At 39.6% G+C, this 24,085-nt stretch overlaps 1 protein-coding gene across 6 annotated transcripts in view; it reads left to right on the plus strand.

Moving 5' to 3' along the window:
- Window positions 1-434: 434 nt before the first annotated feature.
- The window catches only part of SLC35G2 (solute carrier family 35 member G2), a 32,786-nt gene continuing 9,135 nt past the window's right edge, over window positions 435-24,085 (plus strand). Inside the window, exon 1 of one of the 6 annotated variants that reach the window (XM_005600484.4) lies at window positions 435-1,023. The gene's annotated coding sequence lies outside the window, so the exon portion shown is untranslated. Of the gene's footprint in view, window positions 1,024-7,080; window positions 7,220-24,085 lie in introns of those variants that run through there. The other 5 variants (XM_014731482.3, XM_023619808.2, XM_023619807.2 and 2 more) reach the window with 5 other exon arrangements.

Consider the following 24,085-nt stretch of genomic DNA (forward strand, 5'->3'; position numbering starts at 1 on the left):
CTATAGACCTGAGTCCGGGAACCAGCTCTGCAGTGTCAAGACCCTTCCCTCGGAGACCTCATCGGTAAAATGCCAGGTGGCCTCCGGGAAGCCTGAAGACCTTTCCGGACCACGATTCACCGATGCTAGACATATCTTTAAATATCAGGGAATCGACTTGCGACTTTTAAACGCAAGCAGACCGGTGGGAATGGACTGAGGCTGCCTCCCTGCCCCCTTCTAGAAGACCACGTCACCCCGGCTCACAGGCGAGCTTCCAACCGGCTCTCTCCAAGGGCGCAGGCTACAGGCGCCCGGAGCGGGCGGGTTCCCGGCGCCTTAGACCCTCCCACCGCGCGGGGAGGAGAAGCGCCTCAATCCCGCCGCCAACCCTGGGCGCCCTCCGTGGTCTCCCGGGCGGGCCCCGGCCGGCGGGGGGAGGGGCAGCGGAGGGCGCAGGCGCAGTGTCCGTGCCCGCGGCGCCCCTCTCGCGCCCGGCCTGGCGGCCCCCGCTGCCCGCGCCGCGGTTTTCCAGGCGGAGCGCGCGGCGGGCTCAGCGGGCTCGGAGGCTCGGCCGGGCGCGTGGCAGCGGGCAGCCCCGGCCCGAGCACCGGGCGCGCCTTCCTCGCCGCGACTCGCAGGTAACCGGGCCCCGGGAGCGGTCGGCAGCAGCGGACTCGAGCCTTGACCCTGCCTGCCCGGCCGCCCCTCCCGGAGGAGCGGGTGCGTACCCCGACCGCATACCCTCGCGTTCAGCGGGGCATCGAAGGGGCAGAGCCCCTCTTTCGGGGCTGCGCCGGTCCCAGGGCGGAGCGCCCCGCCCCCTTCTCAGACCTTCGCGGGCAACTCGGTTCGACGCCCGAAAGGCCGCGGGGCCTCCACTTCCTTGCACTGCTCTCTTGGAGGACCCGGACACCGGGTCGGTAGGGTCAGCATCTGCGCCCCCATTTCCTGCCACTGTCGCACCTCGGGGCTCTTCCCCAGCCCCCATGATAAAGGCCAGGCTATTGCTTTCCTCTAGCCCACGAGCCCACCCAAACAAGGGTGAGTCCCTGTGGCGTCATGGGATCAATTTCAAATGCAAACTTTAAAAAATGCTGGATGGTTTTAGAAATATGGCCAAGAATTAGTATTTTCCTTTAATCTCTTGTCTCATGTCTATGCCTCTTGAACGCCAGTCTGTATGGGTTGAGATTTTCATGCAGAATAAATGGTTTGTAGAAATCTTTCCCCATTGAAAGGCGAAGGCAAGGAGTAGTGGAGGGAGGGCCAGGCTACGGCCGAGTGTGGCGGCTGGAGGCACAGGGCAAGTCCCCCAGCCTCCCCAGCCCCGGGCAGGAAAACACGAACTCTCCCAGACCGTCTCTGGGCGCTGTAGGATTACTGCGCCATGTGCGCTCGCTTGGCCTCTTTTGAGATGAGGAGAGGATGGAAGGGTCGCGCGGGCCATCAGGAAGGAGACGCGTACTGGGGCGAGTGTGGGCGCTGCGCGGACCTGCATCTCTGTCTAGGCTTTTCGGGGCTTGGCGAGGAGCAGGACGAAAGCCTGCGTCCGAGAGACGATTAAGGGCCCCGAATTAGTGACACGCGGGGCGGAGAGGCCTGGGGGCAGCTGGGGAGGGGCGGTCTCCGCAGGCAGATCCGCCCGAAAGGACTTTGATTGGGGTTGCCCGTGTCCTTGGTGCTGAAGTGCCGCAAGCGCCTTGGTCGGCTTTCTTCCCGGGCCGCGGCCCGCCTTGCCCTTCTACTCTGCACATTTGCCAGAAATAGCCCATCTCCAAGGCAGGTGGGCAGAGTGGAGCCAGCCCGACACTGAAACCCTTTGCAGATGGGTTGATGCCAGTTTCTTGACGATATGAGGGCAATTGTGGCCCGCCGTGGGGTTGCAGATAAAGCATGTGCATAACAGGTTTGATTACCTATGCAAGCACACACGATGAGCACAATAAACAGGGACTCTCACACATACATATGTAGGATACATGTATGTGTATATGCACACAAACGTAACGCACATGTAACTACACTCACCATTTCAACACCATCAAACGCTACAAGTGACATTTTTCTAGAGCTTATTTGTAATCCATCTTTATTTTTTGACACGTAGTGTTTCTGAATTCTGCGGAACCATTAATATTCATAATCATCTGTTCCGAAATCACAGAGCCTCTGGATTAAAGTGTTTGGTATTTTGCTGAGCAATTAGCTATTTATACATATTTTAATTCCAGAAGAAAGGTAGTCTATAAAGATGTAAGATTGATATTGATACAAAAAATATGTTCCTAAAGGAAGTTTAAAGAAAAAGAATTGATGAAAAATTTAATACAGAACAATATCTGGATAATAGTCCCATGGAAAGTTATAATCTGAAGAAAATATGACTAAGATGCATCATAATGCTGAAATCATAATTTCAAATATACTGGTGGTATGTTTGAATCTCCTTAAAGATTACGTATGTATTTTTTCAAAATGTTGGTATTTATGGTTTATCTCTCATAAAATGTATGCTCATTGTTAGAAATTTAGGTGATAGAGAAATGCATAAAACCAGAGAAAATCATTGTAAACAGATTTTCTTTTAGATGAACACACATGCATTTTAAATGGACCAAGCTTCTGTTGGTTGCATTTTCACTATATAATTTATCTTTAATGTCTTTCAAACCAATACATATAAAACTAAGTGATCATTACTAAGGGTTGCATAATATTGCACTTTGTAGGTAGAACATAATTTATTTAAACAATCTCATAATCATGAACATTTGTGTATTTCCAATTTTTTGCTGTCATAGACAATTCTGCAACTATCATCTTTGACGAAACTTTTGTGCACTTGTTTGATTATATTCTTAGAACAAATTCCTAGAAGTGAAATTGATGGTCCAATGGGTAGCTACATTTTATTTTTTGGTACATTGACTTGTTCCTTTATTTGTTGAATTATTTCCTATCTCCTCTCTTGTCTTGTTTTATTCTTTACTGTGTTCTCAACATCTGTAACAGTGCGATATATGGGTACTCAAGAATTATTTTTTGGAAGAACACTATTTCCAGATTGTGCTACAGAAAATGTGTACCAATGTATACCACTATAAACACTGACTTCGAATGTCAGTATCCTAACACTATTACCAAAATTAGGTTTTTAGGTTTTCTCAGTCTTTTAAAAGTATTTTCCAATTGGATAGGCAAAAAAGAACATCTTTTCATATATTTACTGGTCAAATTTATTTCTTGTTTTGTGTGTTTCTCTCCTTATTTTTCTATTGGTATGCTTATAGTTTTTCTTACTTATAAGAGTTCTTTGCATAGAACTAAGGACTTTGTTAAATATGTTGCAATTTTTTCTTGATTTTTTTAATTTTTAAACTTTATGATCTTTTATGCTTTATAGAAAGTTTCAATTTTTATGTAGTCAAATATATCTTTTTTTCCTTTATAATTTCTGGCATTTGTATCAGTCTTTCCTTCCTCTATAATAAAAGATAATCTACCGTATTTATGGTTTTGTAAAAGAGATTACATTTTAAACTCTAGATTTATGCCCCCACTTTCCTTTTTAGTAAATTCATTTCATTGCCAGATGTGAAATTCTACTGAAGATTGATGTGTAAGAAGTAGTTATTTATTTTCAATCCTCATATCCATGGGCTTGTCCTTTATGAAGGGTAACATTTTACTGAGTTTGAACCTTTTAATGTGATGTATTTAATTTCTAAATACTTAATGAAAGTGTTTTCGCTTAAAATGCTATTTAGTCTGTGAAATTTTTTACCTGATAGTATGCAGTCTTTTTTAAAAGAAGCTATTCTTTAGAGTGTTTTTTTGTAGATGAAAGAAAATTTGACAAAGTCCACTTTTTAGCCAAATTAGGAATTCATGTCACTGAGGTTCATAAGAATGTACACACTTAAGGTTAGTCACATGCCTTTAAAAAACCCCCAAAACCCAAACACTGTTTTTTGGCATCCATTATGAATCACAATAACTTTTTCCAAATAACAAAAGAATGGTTATTGGGGCACTGATGAGTTTTTCCGTATTATTTTCTTCCTGTGCTAAATGGGAATAGTTTTATTGTGTTTTAGAGAATAAATTTTAAAATATAGCTGATTATAAAAATGGAAACAACACCAGAGTAGAAAATGAAAGCCTCTAGTAAGCCATTCTCCAAAGGTAACTTTGAATATTAGTTTGGAATAAATACTTCCAGATTATTAAATTCATAAATAAACATACATTTCATTGAATGTAAGATATTGTCAATTGTAAGATGATTTTAACTTTAGAAATGTGAAAAGTGAGCATTTTAAATTTCGTGTATCATAAATTGAATAATATTTTATCTATTTTTCTGGGTTTTTTTGCATAAGATATGGATATCTTCCCATCTGATACATATAAGGATTGAATTAATCAGTATCCCATTTAAGTACATTTAGATTATTTACAACTTTTGGATAATAAAAACAATGCTGTATTGAACATTCTTTTAATATACCTCTGTGTTGTTTCCTTAGAATAAATTCCTAAATGAAATTGATGTGTTAGGGAGAATGCACTCTTTGCATTTGGGTGCACATTGTCTGCCCTCCAAAATTCTTGTAACAATTTGCTCTGCAACCAATAATACGTGATGTTCTAGATTCTTCATTCACTTGTGCTAGAGGTAGTCAGCATTTTCCATTTTCCTCACCTATGAGGCAAGACAGATATCTCACTCTACTTTTAATTCTTGTTTCCGTGTCTTTTACAGAAATTGTGAATCTCTCCATATGACGATTAGTCATTTGTATTTCTTCTTCTATGATTACCTTTTCATGGCTTTGCCCAATTTTCTTGAGTATTTAAGAGTCCATTTTGGATGAAAGATGTTGACCCTTTGTGGTTGTTTTTAGTTTGTCATGTAAAATTTTTTTATAGTTCGTTTTTTTGTACAGATGATTTAAATTTTCCTGGAGTCAAATCTGTCAATCTTTCCTTTTGTGATGTCTGATCTTGGTGTTACACTTAGAACACCACCCCAATCCCCATCCCAAGATTATAAAAATATAATCTCTAAAATTCTAAAGATTCTAAAAATATCTCACTAGAGATATTGAGAGAAAGAGCACAATTAAATTTACTAAGGACTAGAACTTGGATTCATATTATATTTAGATAGTCACCAGTTCTGTTTCTAAACAAGATCTAATCGGCTTTGTCCCTTTGTGTTGGTAGACCTGTCAGGCAGCTCCGGTCGGGGTGGGCAGTTGCAAGCAGAGGGGCCCAAACTGAAGAGGGGAAATTATCACACTGGTTTCATTTAATTAACATGGCTGACACTTCTGTTTTAGCTATTAGAAATGGGGGTTAGTGAATTCAGTCACATTAGAAAATCATATTTGGGGAGATTGGCAGGAAGATTGACAGATTAATTAATTACACTTTAAAAAATACTTTTATATAATTTAGAATCTTTTCAAAGACACAGACTTAATGAGAATACGTATAGATGTAAATAATCCAATAATATAAGCTTGATTAGAGCTTATAAAGTTAATTTTCACATTGTTTTAATTCAAATGGATAGTTGAACTCTCCAATACCTTTGAACTTGCATTGCTCTCCACACTTCACATCTCCCAGCTGATCTCAGCAGTCGTTGGCCTATCTGGCAATCTGATAGTTTATGGTTACCATAATGGGGATTAGACCCTCTCCAATTATTAGGTGCTTGAGGAGTCTTTGCCTCCTAGTGACCTGAGTAGGAATATAATTTTCCGTTGGGGATTGGAATTTGTTGGTAAGGAAAAAAATGATGACATTAATCATATTCTAACCAGGCCCTCTTTTTTTCTGAGCACTTTGAAACATTTCACTGTTGATGAGAATCTTGTTTCATTTGTCTTGCGGAGGCTGCCTTGCACCATGGGTGGCATTATTAAAAACTCTGATGAGTCACAGTTCCAGGATGTTATGGGCCACTGCTGTATCTTCCTTCTTATTTCATGTTTCTCCTACATTATTTTGATTATAAAATCAGGCAAAGTACCCTTCTTATCACCACACATATTTTTTCTGCCCTTAGCAATAGATTCTCCAGGTGACCAAAGTGTTACGTCAACTGTCACTGTCTGCTGGCCACTGGTTTGGGTGTGGGAAGGAGAACAATAATCGCTCCAGGGCCTCTCCTTTCTCACTTTTCATCCATCTGCCTGCTCATCTGGACACAGGAAATACCTTTCTACGTGGTAGGGAAATGTCAGAGATGAGCTGAGATCACAGAGATTTTTTTTTTTCCTGTGGACCAAAATTTTATTTTGCCCTATAAATGTTAATATACATATATAATTTAAAAATTTTGGCTTATATAACATCACACTTAAATAACATTCTACACATTAAATTGTTTATTCATTCTAGTTTCTCTTATAGTCATTGCTGTAGTAGAATTGTATGTGTTCACTGGGCATGTGTAATACTTTCTGTGCACTTAACACTATTTCATAGTTATGATTATATATGAGTTCAGTCCGTATGCCTGTCATCTTTACTGCAGTTCGTTTAATCATTTCCTGACTGTATCAGAATTGCTTGCTTTGTATCCCTTTCCTTTTATTTAAGATCCCAGAGTATCAACAACGTTCCTAAACTCTGACTTTAAAAACTTGATGAAGGAAAGTAGAAATATTAGGTGACCTAATTTCCCATCTATTTTGCCTCTGGTCTCTCTAACTTTGGCTGAGCCACTGTTCTAAATGGGGGTGAGGATCCCAAAGGTGAGTAAGGCCACTGAGGGTGGTAGTGGCCCAAAGTCAGAGACTCACATTACTTCTTGGATTCTGTTAATTTAGGAGGTAGGTAGGAGGTGGGAAGTAGTTAGGAGGTAGAAGATAGAGTGAGGTTGCAGAACTGTGGCAGCCAAAACTCTGCACTACAGCTGATTAGACCCAGGGTTAGAGATCTCCGGTTCAGAGGACGGCTTTCTCCAAAGCAGGCCGGCTGTGCCAGAGGACTCATGAATTCTCCCAGCGCTTGTTGAGTCTGGCATTTCCTGGGACCTTGGGATACCAAGAAGAAGATAAGGACATAATCTCTGTTCTTGGAGCAGTAACACTTTATCAGGGGCTAGTGTAACATACACAGCTCACAGTGATGCCATCTGTCAAGGACTGTGACAGAGCCCCGTAGAAAGTGTTCTTGAACCCAGAGGAGGAACAGATTGTTCAGTGAGAGGCTTCTCCAAGTAAGTCTCCAGGAAGGTCGTTGGGGTGTGGGTGGGAGTTTGCCTGAGATTGCTTTGTTGGGTAGCAAGTAGTCGATGGCCTCAAATTGGGCTGGAAGGTAACAGCCTGGATTTGAACCCTGGCTGCCATAGTAAGCACCTTTGTAAGCTTGGGCAAATCACTGAAACTTGCTGAGCTTCACTTAACTTTTTTTTGTAAAAAAAGGGACTCATATTAGTTCCTACCTTGTTTGGGTTGTGGGATTAAGTGAAATAATATGTGTAAAGCACTTGGTATAAACCTGGTGCCCAGTAGTCTAATCTATTTTTTCTAGCCTGTCTGTAAAGTTGCATGTAAATCACTCTGGACAAATGATTTTTGATCCTGTTGTCAGAGCTCTCAAGGGCAAGAAGATACAAACCCTTTGTGTCTTCTGATTCCATGTGATAATTCTAATCTGGAAGTTTCTCTTTTAATGTGGCTTAAATCTCAACCTGCTGCATTTTACCAATTTTCACACTATCCCAAAACAAAATAGATCTAGTCTGGAACTGTCATTACTTTTGCTTTGTTCTCTAATACTGTTGTGTTAGAGTAAATACCTATTTAATTGTATAATTTCCTTCCTTTAATGTGCATAGCATGTGTTGTGTGTTTTATGGCACTTGTTACCATATATCTTTTCTCCCAAATGAACATGTAAGTTATTTAAGAGAAAGCTTATGTCTTGGTCTTATCTCTAAATGTGTCTTAGCATAGGGCCTTCCACATCATAGACACTCAGTAAATATTGACTGAATAAAGGAATAAACATGAATGCATGAGGCTGCCAGAATAGCTGGTGCAGTCTCAGGCTGCCCACATAGAAACGGAATCTCCTGAATAGAAGAAGTTATAGAAACTGGTGTATGTTCAGGGGAGAGTGGTTAAGATGGTGAGAAGACTGAAATCCATGATTATACATGGAATAATTGAAGAAAGAGGAGGTTTTTGGAATGGAGAAGAGAAAACTCATGATGGGAGACCTGGGATGGGGGAGTAGAAACAGTACCTCCTGATATTGAAATGCCGTTGTGTGGAAGAGGGAATTATTTAGGGACCCCAAAAGAAATATATAGGAACAGCCTCTGGAAATTATATGGAGAAAGATTTTGACTCAATGTTAAAATGTAATTTTCTAACAATCAAAATGATTTCCAGCTGGCTGCTTTGAGTGAGTTTCCTGTCATCGTAGGTGTTCAAACAGAAACTGGACTGTTTTGGGGGATGGTATAGAAGATACAGTTACTTGCAAAGGAATTGAAGTAGATGACACCCAAAGTCTTTTTCAACGTCATTGTCTTTAATTCTATGTATATTATTATAGTATTGTATATGGGTATCCTATATTAAATATATATGCTAATATATATTGTATATGTATATATAAAAAGATATATATGTATGTATGTATGATTTATATTTGCTCATTATCACCATTTTGCCTAAATTAATGAAGGGTGAAAATTACTTCAAAAACTTGATCTTGATTATTTAAAAAATATTACTAACACATTTTTTGCTTGAGGACACCAGTTTATAAAATATTATTCTATGTGAACACTATGTGCTTAAACTGCAACAAAGAAATTTAATAGTGTTGTTAGCGTCTCAAATGCAAATAAATATTATTTCAATTTCTAAATTGAATCTAAAAAGAGAAAACAAGTGTCTCAGAGTCACCTTGTCCTGATTGGGATGAGTTGTGGTTTACAGTTCAGGATTTTCATTACCACTACCACTGTCCTGATCACCACCACCATCATTGCTAATATTTATTTAGCATTTACTGTGTACTTTTTGCTCTGTTTTAAGCACCTCACATGTATTAACTCACGTACTTTTTCCAATAACTCTATGAGGTAGATACTGTTATCCCCAGCATATTTTTTTACATTTTATTGGAAATAATTTCAAACTTGCAGGAAAGTTGCACATATAGTCCAATGAACTCCTGGGTGAGGATAATTCCCATATATCCTTTACCCCAAGTTCTCAACTGTAACCATTTTACAGTGTGTGCTTTGTCATTCATTTGTATCCTTTCTGTTTTTTTCTGAACCAATTGAAAGTAAGTTACAGATGTGATGCCTAATTATCCCTAAAGAAAGTATTTTCCTTAAAGACGAGATACTCTCCTCCATAACCAACCACAATATTATCATCAAAATGAGGAGCCTAACACATATAATTCTACCATTGAATCCAGAGACCTCATTCAAAATTTGCCATTTTTCCCAATAATTTCCTCTTTGGAAAAATATTTTTACTCCTGGTCTAGAATCAAATCCAGGATTATGAATTGCACTTAGTTGTCATGTCTCTTTAATCTTTAATTTGTGATAATTCCTCATTCCTTCCTTGTCTTTAGTAACCTTGACATTTTTGAAAGTTCAGGTTCGTCTGATGTTTCTTCGTGATTAGATGCAAGTTATGAATGTTTAGTAGGAATATGACAGAAGCAAGATTGTGTTCTCAGTGTATCTTATTAAGAGACACAATATTGATTTGTCTTTTTGCTGGTAATGTTAACTTTGATGACTTTGTTAGATGATAACTTCTCCATTGTAAAGTTATTAGTTTTCCCTTTGTAATTAATAAGCATTTTGTGGTGAGATGCTTTGAGACTATGTAAACGTCTTGTTCTGCAACAAATTTTCAGTCACTTATTTTATGATGATTCTTACTTGAATAAATTATTACTATGATGATTGCTAAATGGCAGTTTTTCCAGTTTCAACATTTATTTTACATTTACTAGTTGGTATTCTATTGTAAGGAAGAATTTTCTTTCTTTTTATTTATTTGTTTGTTTGTTTATTTACATTAGTATGGACTTGTGGATTTCTGTTTTATTCAATGGATTATAACCCATTACTATCATTATTGATTTTGATGATGAAATTGTCACAGATTTGGCTATTGGAATCCTGTTCAAGCTTGTTCTTGTATTCTTTTGACATCTCTATATTATTCTTAAAGTACTTTCTGGTGTAGGATGTTTCAGGCTCATCTTGTACTTTTCCTGCCCCAACCATTTCAGTCATTTCAAAAGATATTTCTCCAAGGAGCCCTGGTTCCTTCTAGTAGAGAATGCAAGATCTGGGTGCTAGATGTGGTCATTGCTACTGGGGTGTTTTTGCTTTTAGGCCATCTTAGCAGACAGGGCCAGGAAATTGACAAACATATATACATATGTCTATATCTATTTCTATATCTATTCATCTATTTATATTAAAATCCATGAGTTAACTCTAATATCAATTCCACTCCAACACCACAGGGTTCATTCTATTCTTCACCCTTTTCCTATTTGTAAATTCCTTCTCTGATGATGATAAATCTGACTCCCTTTATCCTCAATACGTTTAACTGTTTGCTCATTCTCCTTTTATATAACCAATATCCTGACTTCATGGGCCACCTCCTTGTCCCCATCTCTTCAGATCCAGTCCTGCTGGGCCACTGGTCTCCTCACAGCCTTAAGTTATATAGCCAGAAAGTGGTGGAGCAGGAAAAAAAATGCAAAGCTGCCAATTGCTTGACAGAGAGCCCATACTGGGTCTTCAACCCAAGGGCATCTATTTGTGAAACTGCTCCTGTGAAGATGCTCAAGGAAAAGGGGTGCTTGGGTTAATGACATGAAGATTTAACCAGGCGGACTGGCAAGCCTCAGGGATGTGCTTTCCATGAGAAACTTGGAGAATGAAGGTTGGAAGCAGCCAAATGCTGCCACCTGCCAAGAACCACAGTGAGGGGTTTCTCCAAAACTAGTGCAGTTTGGGGATCAGTCAACCAGCACCTCCAGTGCCACAAATATCCCACTATTTTGTTACTATATCAAGAGCACATTCCATTAAGACAGGAATGTATCACTGTATTTCTAAAGAGGAAAATATTGCTTTTATTAACTTCTTAAATTGAAATTCTAGGAGATGGATGATAGTGTTTGTTGTTTTAGTGCTGACTTCATTTCCTGGTCCAGAAGATCACAAATCTGTTCATGTTTTAGAAAACAACATGAGGTCCATCTGTTCAGGTCAGATTTTTCCACATTAATACAAAGATTTATGGAGTGGTAACTTCTGTAAGAAAAACCAATAGTAATTTTATTCTTTGCTGCCATTTGGAATCCACATTATTTTGTTGTTGTTAGTCATGAAAATATAGTAATACACGCACACACAATGAATTAATTCCTTCAAACACTGTATGTGATAAAGACATCCTCCTTAGTTGATGTAGTATTTCACCTCTGTTTTGGTTTGGGTTCTAGACACCATCCATTCAAATTCTCTCTGTAACATGGTCTGTTTATCCACAGTTTTGCTTCCAACAGAAGGCGCAGAAATACAAGAGCTACATTTGGCTTTCTGGATGACTATTCTGGTCTGGTTGAAATATAAAGTGACAATTTTTTTTTCCTCTGATGAAAACAGCTTGATTTCCCCCAACCCGATTTAAAGTAAATACATGCTTATGTAGAAAATTAAACAAAAATGTAAAAAGAAGAAAGTACTGAATAATTGAAATTCCACCATCCATAGTATAGATATAAATTGTTTTATATAAATAGAATCATACTATGAATACCTTTGTATACCTTTTTTTTACTTAGCAATGTGACATGAAGATGTTTTTTTGGTCAATATATACATGTAAATTATCTTTTGGATGACTGCATAATATGCATTGATGTTTTTATTTAAATCTCCCACATTAAAGGACATTAGATTATTTCCAATGTTTCATTGTGTAAAGAAAGCCAGGATGAATATCCTTGCATGCCATCTTTATGTAGTTTACTAGTGATCCCCTTAGAATAATTTCCTGGAAATGGAATTGTGTGGTCAAAGAGTTTACACATTTTAAATTTTGATACATGTTGCTGGTAAAATTAACTCTTAATGAGATGGATTATCCTATGCTTGTCCTTCTTATACAATGTCCCTGCCAATGACTGGACTTTATAAAATCTCTTTTCAGCTTTACAGTAGCATTATATATATGTGAGCATTATATATATCTATAGCTGTTATACATTATATAACATTATATATATGTTCTCAGACAGACGTTAAAGGAGTAGAGTGATTTTAACAAATCTAGGTATGCCAGTTAACCAGCCAGATGTTGTTAAGTTTTATTCAAAATTTGACTTTTGGTTTGGTCTGAAACAAGATGGCATCTGGTCACCGTTTTTTTAATTGCTTTATCTTATTTGAGTTTATTGAAATGTGATATATGGGGAGATGTGACTGAGTTGTAATTTCATTGAGTGATGTCTATAGTGTGAAGAATCACTTATGATGAAATGAAACCAAATTTGTAAAGTTTTGAACTAATTCATTTGGCATTTCCATAATTCTTGGCTCAAGAGGGATTTCAGGCTTGGCTTTCTCATGGATAGCAAGAACAGGGCAAATGTGAGGAGGTGGTATATGTAGTGTTTGAGGGATTTGAGAGAGACCGTTGATTCTGGGCATCCCTTTTTTGTTCAGGGACTGATGCAAGTCCTGGGAGGTTGGCAGGCTTCTTTGAACTCAGCTGGGCTGTTTGATCCTCTCTCATGAGAGTTAGGTAAATGATAAGCAACCAATAAATAAGTACAATTTTAACAAGCATATCAGAACAGCTCTGTAATCTGTTTTACATTTAATTAGCATCTCACCTAGTTGGTGGTTTAACCACTTAGATACATACAAAAAAGATCACGGAAATTGAAAAGGATCATTTTATTCCTGCTCCTCCCCCTTCTAGCGATGACTCCCTGCCACTCTTCACAGATTCACCCAGCACAGCTGGATTTAAAGGTGCTGATTCACTGCAAACTGATGCTGCCTTTTTTTTTTAAGACAGTGGGAATGTAAGTGGTAGATGATAAATATATGTTCATTGAGAATGGCATATTTTATGCAAATTGGTAAATCCACTGCTTCAGACATTAGAAAGACTCTTTCCTGGAAGGGAAGTGTGGATTATAAATGGTGAAAGACTCTTGCATTCCAGCAAGTTCTTAGCTGCCAGCCGACACATTCATCACAGTGTGCCAGAATGGATTTTAAAACGGTACAACATAAATTGCTCAGCTCCAAATCAGGCATCACCGCCTTCACACAAGCCAAATCAACCTTCTTGTTTGAAAACTGCCACATAAGGCCTTTTTTTCCAAGCTCAGTTAACCTTTTCCTTTCCTGTTATACATGGCTCATTACAGTCTACTAACATTAACCACCATGGAGTATAGAGGAGCCAGGCTTCTCACTGCATTTTGCGTACATAGCAACTAACAATCCCAGTTGCTTCCAAGCTGATGGCAAGAAAGAATGTTAAACTCAGCTCTAACCAGACTGGAAACTCCCATCCCTACCTTCCCTTTTCCAGCCCTTTCCCCTTTCCACCTTCTGCTCTTATTTAGTTCTTTCCTTTTTCTGTCTTTGTCCCTCCCAGAGCCAACTGTTGACTCCTGGCAACTCCTACACAGCTGATAGCCCCTGGCTATCCCTTCCCTAGCTTTCTGCCTTGGAACTGTCAGCTGAATCTCCAGCTCAGACTTGGGCTAGGCTTCCTGTTTGGATCATCTCTCCCACTTGTCTTTCCCACCTCTCCCACCACCCCACACCCACCCTATCAGATTTTTCTTCTTACCTCACCTCATCTCCAAGTCCCTTAGCTATAATTTTCTCCTTTCCTATAACCCAGACTGATACAGCCCAGCAAAATCCCCAGGCCCCTCTCCCATTCTCCTATAGCCCAGCTTAGCCTAGCTCTTCTTAGCCCCCTCAGACCACATTCTACCTTGTTCCTCCCAGCCTGGCCCACTCTGGGATCCAGTATCCACTGCCTTTGCTAGTTCAACTAAGCAGCCTTCATCCCCAACTCAGTCAGCCATACCCCACCTTCAGCTAGGTCAGCCCCATCAAAGCAGCCTTGACCCATACCCTCTTGGGCAGCTTCTGCTTTTCAGCCCTGAATAAGGATTCTTTCTCACCTGAGTATCCTTCTTTTAAGCTGATGTTACCTGACATGCCAAGGAGCTAATCATTCAGGCTGGTGTGCCCTGAATCTCTTCTAGCCTAGAATGAGTAACCTGTCATCTGGTTCTCGTGCTGCAGTGCATCTGTTAGCACTGCAGGGAGTGATCCTTACAGAGGATGTCAGCACTGACCTGTTATCAGCAAGGTCCAGTGATGATGATGGATTTGGGCTGATTCATCCACATTCCTACTCTGATCCTTCTAGCAAAAAGATGCATTTGCAAGATGGTTGGCAGGGTCAGGAGATGCAGACAATGGCTTTGGAAACAAAAGTAGCTATTGCTACAGTAATATAGAACTGAGCCCTATCTAAGGGCTGGATTCTCAGGGTCAGAGCACCAAAACCAGATTCCAGAATGCAACACATTTGCCATCCCTCAGACTCAAATTATTTTTCTCAAGAACAAGAAGCTCTTGAATAGAGTGAAAGATTTAATATCCAACTGATTTTTGAGCCAAATATCAGTTTCTTACTGGTCAATTATGTAGATGTAAAGATCAGAATTCATCCCTAACTACCCCCCTTTAAACTGGCTGTACCCTGGAGTTTTTCCCACATGATTTGCAGACATGACTGATGGTGGTAACTGTTAGGTATTTATCCTTATTTCTTCCTGCTAGGCGGTTCAGGATCTGTTTCAAATGACAAGGTGGTATCACCAACAAGGTTCCAAGGCTTTCCTATTTTTAGATGGAAAGTTCTTCAATGATATAGCTCAAATGAAAGTTCTCTCAATCCCAGAACTTTGCAGAGATGCTGACCCCTCTCCAGGGTGAATCCTGGATGGGTTATTCTGACAATCCTGGTCCAGCCTGGGGCCAGCATAGGGTCCAGGGGCAGTCCAGACCAGGAGAGGGGTTCCTCAGGGATCTGGAACTAGTCTCCTCAGCACAGAGAGTCAGAATTGCTGCCAAGTGTGAGGACAAACTCAAAGGTGAAACCAGGACAGAAATAGGAGAATAAATAGCAGAGCCTGTGATAGCTGATAGCAGGATGAGACAAAGTTCAGAGAGCAGTTGTAGGATGCAGTTCAGGGCTGAGTCTTTATTTTTGTTCAATCAACATTTATTATGTGCTCTGTGTGCAAGGAACACAAATATGAATGAAAATGCTCTTGCCTTCATGGAATTCACAGGCCACAAAAGAGATTGTGACTTGGCATGCTCCCTTTAGATGGTGCCAGGATCTGTTGAAGGAGTGGACATGGCAGATTAAAGGAGCCGCCTTGGGTTGTTCACAACCCAGAAAACTTGAGACGTGCTGACAAGTCCTGCCTAGCATGGATGTGGAAGGAGATGGAGTCGTACTATGATGGCTCCCACTTGTCTGTGGTTGTGAGTCTTCTCAGAAAGAGCACTTTAAAAATCAGAGATCTGAAGGAATTTTAGTACTTGCCCCGTGGCCTGGAATTTGCTCACTGGGCCCAGATGAAGATTTGAGTAGAAGTGGCTGGGAGAGTGGACAGAGTGTGCAAGGGAGTTATGAGAAAACAAATTTGCCTTGATAATTGCATTTCCAGAGAACTATCTAAGTAATCATATAAAATTTAAAAGGTTCCTAGTAGAAGATGGCTTGAAGTAATCACTCATATTCTGTCCTAGTTAGCAGTCCTAAATCCGTATTTACTACAATTGACATGCATTTCTTCAGTATGAGCTCAAAGTGCTTCTACCCATCCTTAAGGAATCTTATGTTATTATTACCCCAGACTACCAACCAATCCTGGTTGATTCAAAATCTATTATAGCTTTGTTGAAAAATTGTAGGCTATTTTCCCAAAACAGTAACTACATGAGGAACAAAATGTAGGCAAATTGTCTACTATGAATTACTATTATACACCATCCCATCTCATCAAGAAAATTTAGTAGCAATTAAAGGCTATTAGAAGGGATCACCATCATTATCTTCAACCTTTGATTCATTAGACCAGTATTAATGCTTTATTGGCATCTGTGTTAAAATAATATTGATAAAAGCAGAGTAGACAGGAGAGGTTCCTTGATGGATGGGCTTTGTTCTTAAATTTTACTTGGTATGCCAGTGTATCTGTGTATCTGACAGGGTTTAATTGCAGATAACAAAAATCACTCTAGCTCTGTCAATCAGAGATATAATACAAGGAATCAGAAGTTTCTAAAATCATTGGAAGAGCTGGAGGAGCAGATTTCAAGCTGGGCCTAAGAATATTTCCTAGAATGCATGGTTTTATCCTTTAGAAAATTCCTAATCTAGCAATTCATAAACTGTATATAGGCCTTCTTGGTATAGAAACAGAGCAGAGAGGGAAAATAAACATTTCTTCTATGCTAATGACAAAATCTCCACAGTTTTTACTAACAGGAAGGAAGCAACCTAGTATTTATTGAATACCTGTTATATGCCTGCTGTTGTTCTAGATACTTTTGATCTATCTTTTCATTAAATCCTTATTAATAACTTTTTAAGTTGGTAATATCAGTCCATCTTACAGAAGAGGAAACTGAGGTTTAGGAAGGCTAAATGATGCATGCACAGGTAGTAAATGATAGAGGCAGAATTCAAATTCAGGTCTGCTGCCTCCAAATTGGTTAGACCTGTTGTCCAGCATTGGTTATTTATCCAAAGTCGTATTTGATGGCATCCAACCAAAGCTCTGTTTCAATATTTAATAACTACATCCAGCAGGCCAGTTGAGCCAGCCATTGAGATGTTTTGTAATGCACTTTTTTCTAGATGATCACGAGGGTGTGGTTCTTAAATCAGACCTTTCAAACGGTATCCCAGGAGGCAAGCAAGCCAGCAAGTAGTTTCTGTCTCAGGCTAAAATAATCTTGTCTGTGTCACTTGACCCAGAACTTTGCAGTCTTATCAGTACTTTTCTAGATCATAAGAATATCAGAAATTCTTTACATGCAAGCAGTTCTTTTGTCCCACTTGTACTACGTGTGTGGGTTTTGTGTCTAAGAAAACAAATATGGTCTTTAGGTGTTCATAGGATGATGGTGTATGAGTTTTCTGTTTGCTGTTGTAACAAATTACCACAAACTTGGTGGCTCAAAACAACATAAATTTATTGTCTTGCAGTTCTGTAAGTCAGAGGTCCGGCACAGGTATCACTGGGCTCAAATCAGGGTGTTGGCAGGGGGTAGTCCTTTCTGGAGGCTCTAGGAAGGATCCATTTCCTTGCCTTTTCCAGCATCTAGAGGCTGCCCACATTCCTTGGCTCATGACTCCCTTCTATCTTCAGTGCCAGCAACCGCAGGCTGAGTCCTCACACTGCATCGCTCTGACTTTGCTTCTGTTGTTATATCTCCTCTGACTTTTCTGTCTCTGTCTTCCACTTTTAAGGACCCTTGTAATTATATTGGGTCCAACAACATAATCCAAGATAGTCTGCCTATTTTCAGGTCAGTTGATTAGCTGCCTTAGTTCCATCTGCAACCTTAATTCCCCTTTGTCGTATAAGGTAATGTATTCACAGGTTCTGGGAATTAGGATGTGGACATCGCAGTAGGGTGTGGGGGGCGTTCTTCTGCCTACTATGGGTGGTTACTTTGCAGTGTAGTACAGAAGAAAGGGCTTGGGAAGGCACACCTGGATCTGAATCTTGTCTCTACCATTAACTAGTTATGTCACCCACTAACTGGCAAGTTACCCAACTTCCCAGAGCCTATTTCCTCACACATAAAATGGAGATTATAATACCTACTTCATAGAGTTGTTTTGAGCCTTACGTGAGAAAATAAAGTTCTTAGTATGTGCCTGGCACAGAGAAGGGGCTAAAAAAACATAGCTGTCATTATAATTAGAGAATCTAGAGCCATATTCAGGACCAAACAATCCAAAGGGCACATCCCAGGTGCTTGGAAGCATCTGTGCTTGCTATTTCCTGTGGTTTCATTTTTCCTTTAACTGTAATTGAATGGTTGCCTCAAATCCTTTCAAAGCCAGTGTATTGATCCTAAATAAACACACAAGTGAAGACACACTTTATTTCACTTTTAGTCTCAGCTAGTTTCTCTCCATAGATGACATCTGAATGGAGAACAAGAGGTAAACATGAATACTCTTAATTTATCTCCTTTTTGTTCTTTCACAACCTTCTCCTGGCCATCAAAAGCCATTTCTTCATTTACATTCAGTGGGCAAACTTCAAAATTGTCATCTGTTCATTTTCACATATGTGGCTTTTCCTGCGATGGTTATGGATCTATTCCTGCATAAAGGATTGCTGACAATGGTCATCCAATTTGCCTGTCAGCTCTCAGAAAGCTGAAGTTAATGATTGACGTAGTGTGTTCAAAGTTTGCTGTTGGAACCATATTAACTAGCCATTAAAAATGATGTTGGAGGATAATTAATGACATGGAAAAATGTTTGCAATGTGTTGATAAGTAAAATGGGGAAGTTATAAAATAAGATAGAGTTCTTGATGTCATTTTTGGAAAAAAAAAAAAGTTCACAAATAGAAAAAGGCCTGGAAGGGTCAGTAGTTATCTCTGGGTGGTAGGATTATGAGTGGTTTTTATTTTCTTTGCTTTCTCACATATCTGAATTTTCTACAATAAACATATATTGCTTTTGTAATAGGAATAAACAAAAAGTTGTTTTGTATTTAGAAATCTGATGGTGGTGAGTAGCTCCGAAGTCAGGCGCTTGTCTTGAGCAAGCCTAAGGGAGCGGGTGAGGACCTCCTTGGACTTGGTGGTGGTGGGACTCATTTGACTGGGCCAAACTGTGAGGTGCACGCTGGGAGTAGGGAAATAGCAACTGAAGTTCAGCTGAGTGATGCTGAAAGATGTTTATCTCCAGCACTCTTCCTAATTGACTGAGAATGGTTTAATTAAGAAAAGCAGGGACCGGCTCCTGGCTTAGTGGTTAAGTTTGTGTGCTCTGCTGTGGCGGCCCAGGCTTTCGCCAGTTCGGATCCTGGGCGCAGACATGGCACCGCTCATCAGGCCATGCTGAGGCGGTGTCCCACATAGCACAAGCAGAGACACTCACAACTAGAATATACAGCTATGTACTGGGGGGCTTTGGGGAGAAGAAGAAGGGAAAAAAGAGAAGATTGGCAGCAGATGATAAGCTCAGGTGCCAATCTTTAGGAAAAAAAATAAAGAAAAGCAGATAGACATTACTTAAGGAACAGCTCCAGTTACGACTAAGGAATTTAATGTTAGAGGAAACATGGGAGACCTAGCAGCAGAAATGGAGCCACAGGTAGAAAAGCTAAATACACAAATTCTCTTAATAGCCAGACTGCACACCCAAATGTTTTATTATTCTTGAAATATTATTAAAGACTTTAAAGTGTTTTAATGGATAAGGCTCCCTATTTGAGTTATTAGCCATTTAAATCCATTTATTTACATTACCTATATTTTGTTCTTAACAAAATTTGCTTCATTTAAAACAATAGCCCATTTATTCATTCAACAAACACTTATTAAATGCTCATCTCATGCCAAGTACTATGCTAGGTGTTGCAAATATAATAATTAGTAATACCTAATTTTAAAACCTGTGGGGTTAAAACCCTCACAGTTCTAGTGGAGGAGAAAGACAAAAGCACAGTTATAATTCAGTGCAATAAATTCTATGATTGATATTGTATAATCAAAGCACTGAGTGGGAATCTGAGATTGGAGTGGGAGGTGGCCTAGGAAAGTTTTCCAGAGAAGGTGATATTTAATCTGGATATTTAATTGAAGAATGAGCAGGAATTTACCAGGTGAAAAGGCAGGAAAAGACTATTCCATAAAGAAGAAATAGCATATGTAAAAACACAGAGACATGAAAGAGCGTGGCATATTTAAAGAACTTCATGTAGTTTAGAATAGCCAGAACTTTTGTCCATGTGAAGGACAAGCAGATGAGGCTGTGATGGCTAATTTTATGTATCAACTTCGCTGGTCAAAGATTATTCTGGATGTTTCTGTGAGGGTGTTTTTGGATGAGATTTACATTTAAATCAGTGGATTTCAGTAAAGCAAATTGCCCTCCATAATGTGGGTGGGCCTCCTCCAATCAATTGAAGGCCTGAATAGAACAGAACACTGACATCCTCTGAGCAAGAGGGAATTCTGCCGTAGACGGCCTTTGGACTTGAACTGAAACATTAGCTCTTCTCTGGGTATCCAGCCTGCCACCCCGTCTGCAGATTTTGGACTTGCTAGCCTCCATAATCACATGAGCCAATTCCTTAAAATAAATCTCTTTCTATATATGTATATATACATCCTATTGATTCTTTTTCTCCGGATAACCTGGACTAATACAGAGGCTAAAGGCAGAGCATAGGGAGAATTCTTCTGAACATTTTTGTAGTTTGGATTATCAAGGGAAACTACAGGTTTTCAGTTACCTAAGATTACCATTGATTGAGCACTCATGCTAAGAGAGCAGACATGGATATCTGGGCCTCTAAGATCCTATAGAGATGTCAATTAGTCTTAACATCATTCCCCATTCTTTTCCATGTCTCCTTCTTCTTGGTTTTCAAATCCATTCCATTCCATCCAACAAACATTTATTGAGCGTCAGTATGTGCCAGGCACTGTGTTAGGGGCTGAAGATATAATGGTGAGAAAGTCTGCTATCGAGACGTGTACAGTCTGGTGGGAAAGGAAGAATATAAACAAATGAATGCAGGGATGGTGGGGCACAGAGAAGAGGGAGGCCAGGGAAGATTGTGCAGAAGAAGTAACACTTGAGCAAACCACTGATGTGAGCTCAACAGGTAGACAAGGGCAGACAGGGGGAGGACCAGTCATTCCAGGCAGATAGAATATAGTCATGCATCACGTAACAACACGGATACATTCTGAGAAGTGCATCGCTAGGTGATTTTGTAGTTGTGTGAACATGCTAGAGCATACTGAAAGGGAACAAAATTTGCCACCCCAAAATCTGTCTCTCTAACATGAGGATTATTTTAGGCTGATTATTTTTAAGACTCAGAAAGTTTTTCTTGTTACCTCCCCCTTAACAGCCTAAAAGAATTCAGATTTAAAAACCAGTCTCAGGAAGTGAGTTATCACCTTAGCACCACATGAACTAGGTGGTGGACAGAGAGGAATCTAGAAAAGCCTGTTTGTTGGGCTCTGATCTGTGTTCTTCTGTTTCTGTGTGGCCAAACACTTGTTTTCCAAACGTTTGCTCCTTTTCACCTACCTGTGAATTACCTTCCTTCCCATTGGAGTCCCTGACTCTCCCCACCCCCAACATCTTCTTTTGACTTTAGCTGAGGATAGCATTTAAGGTGAAGTTTTCAGTCATTTTGGTTACTCAGTTTTCCTGGGTTTGTCCTATGTATGCATGTTATTAAACTTTTGTTCGTTTTTCTCCTGTTAACTTGTCTCCTGTCAATTTAGTTCTTAGACCAGCCAGAAGAACCTAGAACAGGAGACGAAAATTGCTTCCTCGCTTAAGTACTTACACAAACCTAGATGGTCTAGCCTACTACATACTTAGGCTATATGGTACTAATCTTATGGGACCACTGTCATATATGCAGTCCATTGTTGACCAAAACATCATTATGTGGCACATGATTGTAATGTGAAAAAAGAACTAAAATTTATTGAGCACTTGCTAGGTGCCAGATACTAAGTGTTTTGTGTGTATTAACTGATTTAATATTCTTATTCTACCCTATGAGATAATATTATTATTACTGCAATTTTACAGAAGAGGAAATAGGCAAAGAGGTTAAGTAAGTTGCCCAAGGTCACATATTTAATAAGTTCTATAGCTAGGATTCAAATCCAGGCAGTCTGGCTTCAGTATCCACTTTTTTATTTTAAATTTCCAGCCCTGTGCACTCTGTCTTTCTTAGTTAGGTAGCAGCCCATAGATTTATTAAATCTTAAAGCCAGAAAGGCCCTTAGATCTGGTCAAGTGGTTCTCGCACAAGACAATTATACATTAGGATTACTGGGGAGGTTTTAAAAAATACCAATGCCTAGCATTCTTCCCCCCTCCCTCAAAACACACTAGAGGAACCACTACTCCCGCCCCCCACCCCCGTTTTCTTTGTATTTTCAAAAATTGTGGTAAAGTATACGTCAAACAAACTTACCATTGTAACCACTTTTTTTTTTAAAAGATTGGCACCTGAGCTAACAACTGTTGCCAATCTTTCTTTCTCTCTTTTTTTTTTTCTGCTTTATCTCTCCAAACTCCCCCATACATAGTTGTATATCTTAGTTGTGGGTCCTTCTAGTTGTGGTATGTGGGATGCCGCCTCAACGTGACCTGACGAGCAGTGCCATGTCCTCGCCCAGGATCCGAACCCTGGGCCGCCGCAGCGGAGTGTGCGAACTTAACCACTCAGCCACGGGGCTGGCCCCCATTGTAACCATTTTTAAGTATACAATTCAATGGCATTAATTACGTTCACAATGTTATGCAACCATCACCACTATTTATTTCCAAAACCTTTTCATTACACAAAACAGAAACTGTGTAATCGTTAAACATAACTACCATTCCCCCTGGTACCCTCTAATCTATTTTCTGTTTTTATGAATTTGCCTATTCTAAATACCTCAGATAAATGGAATCATGCAATATTTGTTCTTTTGTAAGAACAAATTTGTAGCTTTGTTATTTCAGTTAGCAGAATATCTTCAAGGTTCGTCCATCTTGCAGTATGTATTGGAACTTTATTTCTTTTTATGACTGAATATTTGATTGTATGGATATACCACATTTTCTTTATCCGTTCATCTGTTTGGGCACTTAGGTTGTCCCCCTCCTCCACAAACACACAGTGGAGGAACCACTACTTTTTAAAACTTAACAGTATCGTATACAAAGAGAATAAAATGACAAAAGGAGGCAGAAGCTAAGTACCAAATGGCACAGGGAAAAGGCCCAGAGGAGTGAAAATGCGTACAGTTGAGTTTGGATGGCAGGAGGCCAGGTTTTAGGGTGGGATTCTCAGTGGTAGGAATAGTCACACAACTGAGGCTTTTCTCCTACTTTCCACACACATATTTTGTCATCACCACTATTTTCTGTCAGAGAACTTACAATTTCAAGAAAATGAAAATAGTTTCTTCTATTTTGAAAGCAGAATGTGATTCTGACAGTGATAATTCTTCATCGTTTAAGGCAATGAAATTAATATTTTTCCTGAGATTATTTGCATGAGTAAGTGGTAACCACTTCTGGGCTAGAATGTCAGACAGGGCTGTGTCTGTGGGGGACAGGAGTAAAGTGGAGAAGGGAAGGTGGGGAAAGAAGGAGCAGATTGGGAAGAGGAAAGAGTGAGAGAAGAGTAGGGAGGAGAGACTAATTTTGGGTACTGTGTGACAAAGTTCTAGGCAAGACTGGAGTAAATTCTCTTCAACAAAAGAACCTACTGAGCTGCTCCACAGAGAGCGTGCTCTTCACATAGAGTGTGTTCAATAATATCTACTGAATTACTTTCCTAAAGTGACTACCTTCCTTTACCTCCTTTAAATTCTTTCAGTTCAAAGTGAGGTAGGCCATTAGCTTTCTCCAAATTTTTAGTTTTCCACCCTTCCTCTCTGCTCCCCGACTCCAAAACCTCCTGTTTCACTTCCTCTCAAAGCTGAGTTAACCCATGTTTAGTGCTTAGCATATTGTAAAAATGTAAATATCAATACATCTGGCTATTGATGGTATTGTTATTATTGTCTTCTTCCATCTTTCCTTCTGTTTTCACTGGATTTTAGAACCATTAATTTTGCCTTTCTTTATTCTACTTGTTTTCTCTTTCTTGCTTTTATCCTAATTCTTATTGTTTCCATTAGAGTGCTAAAAAAATGTTGCCATGATCTCTGGCTTAATCAAGGTCT

This window comes from Equus caballus, chromosome 16, assembly GCF_041296265.1.
Source record: "Equus caballus isolate H_3958 breed thoroughbred chromosome 16, TB-T2T, whole genome shotgun sequence".
Classification (NCBI taxonomy): domain Eukaryota; kingdom Metazoa; phylum Chordata; class Mammalia; order Perissodactyla; family Equidae; genus Equus; species Equus caballus.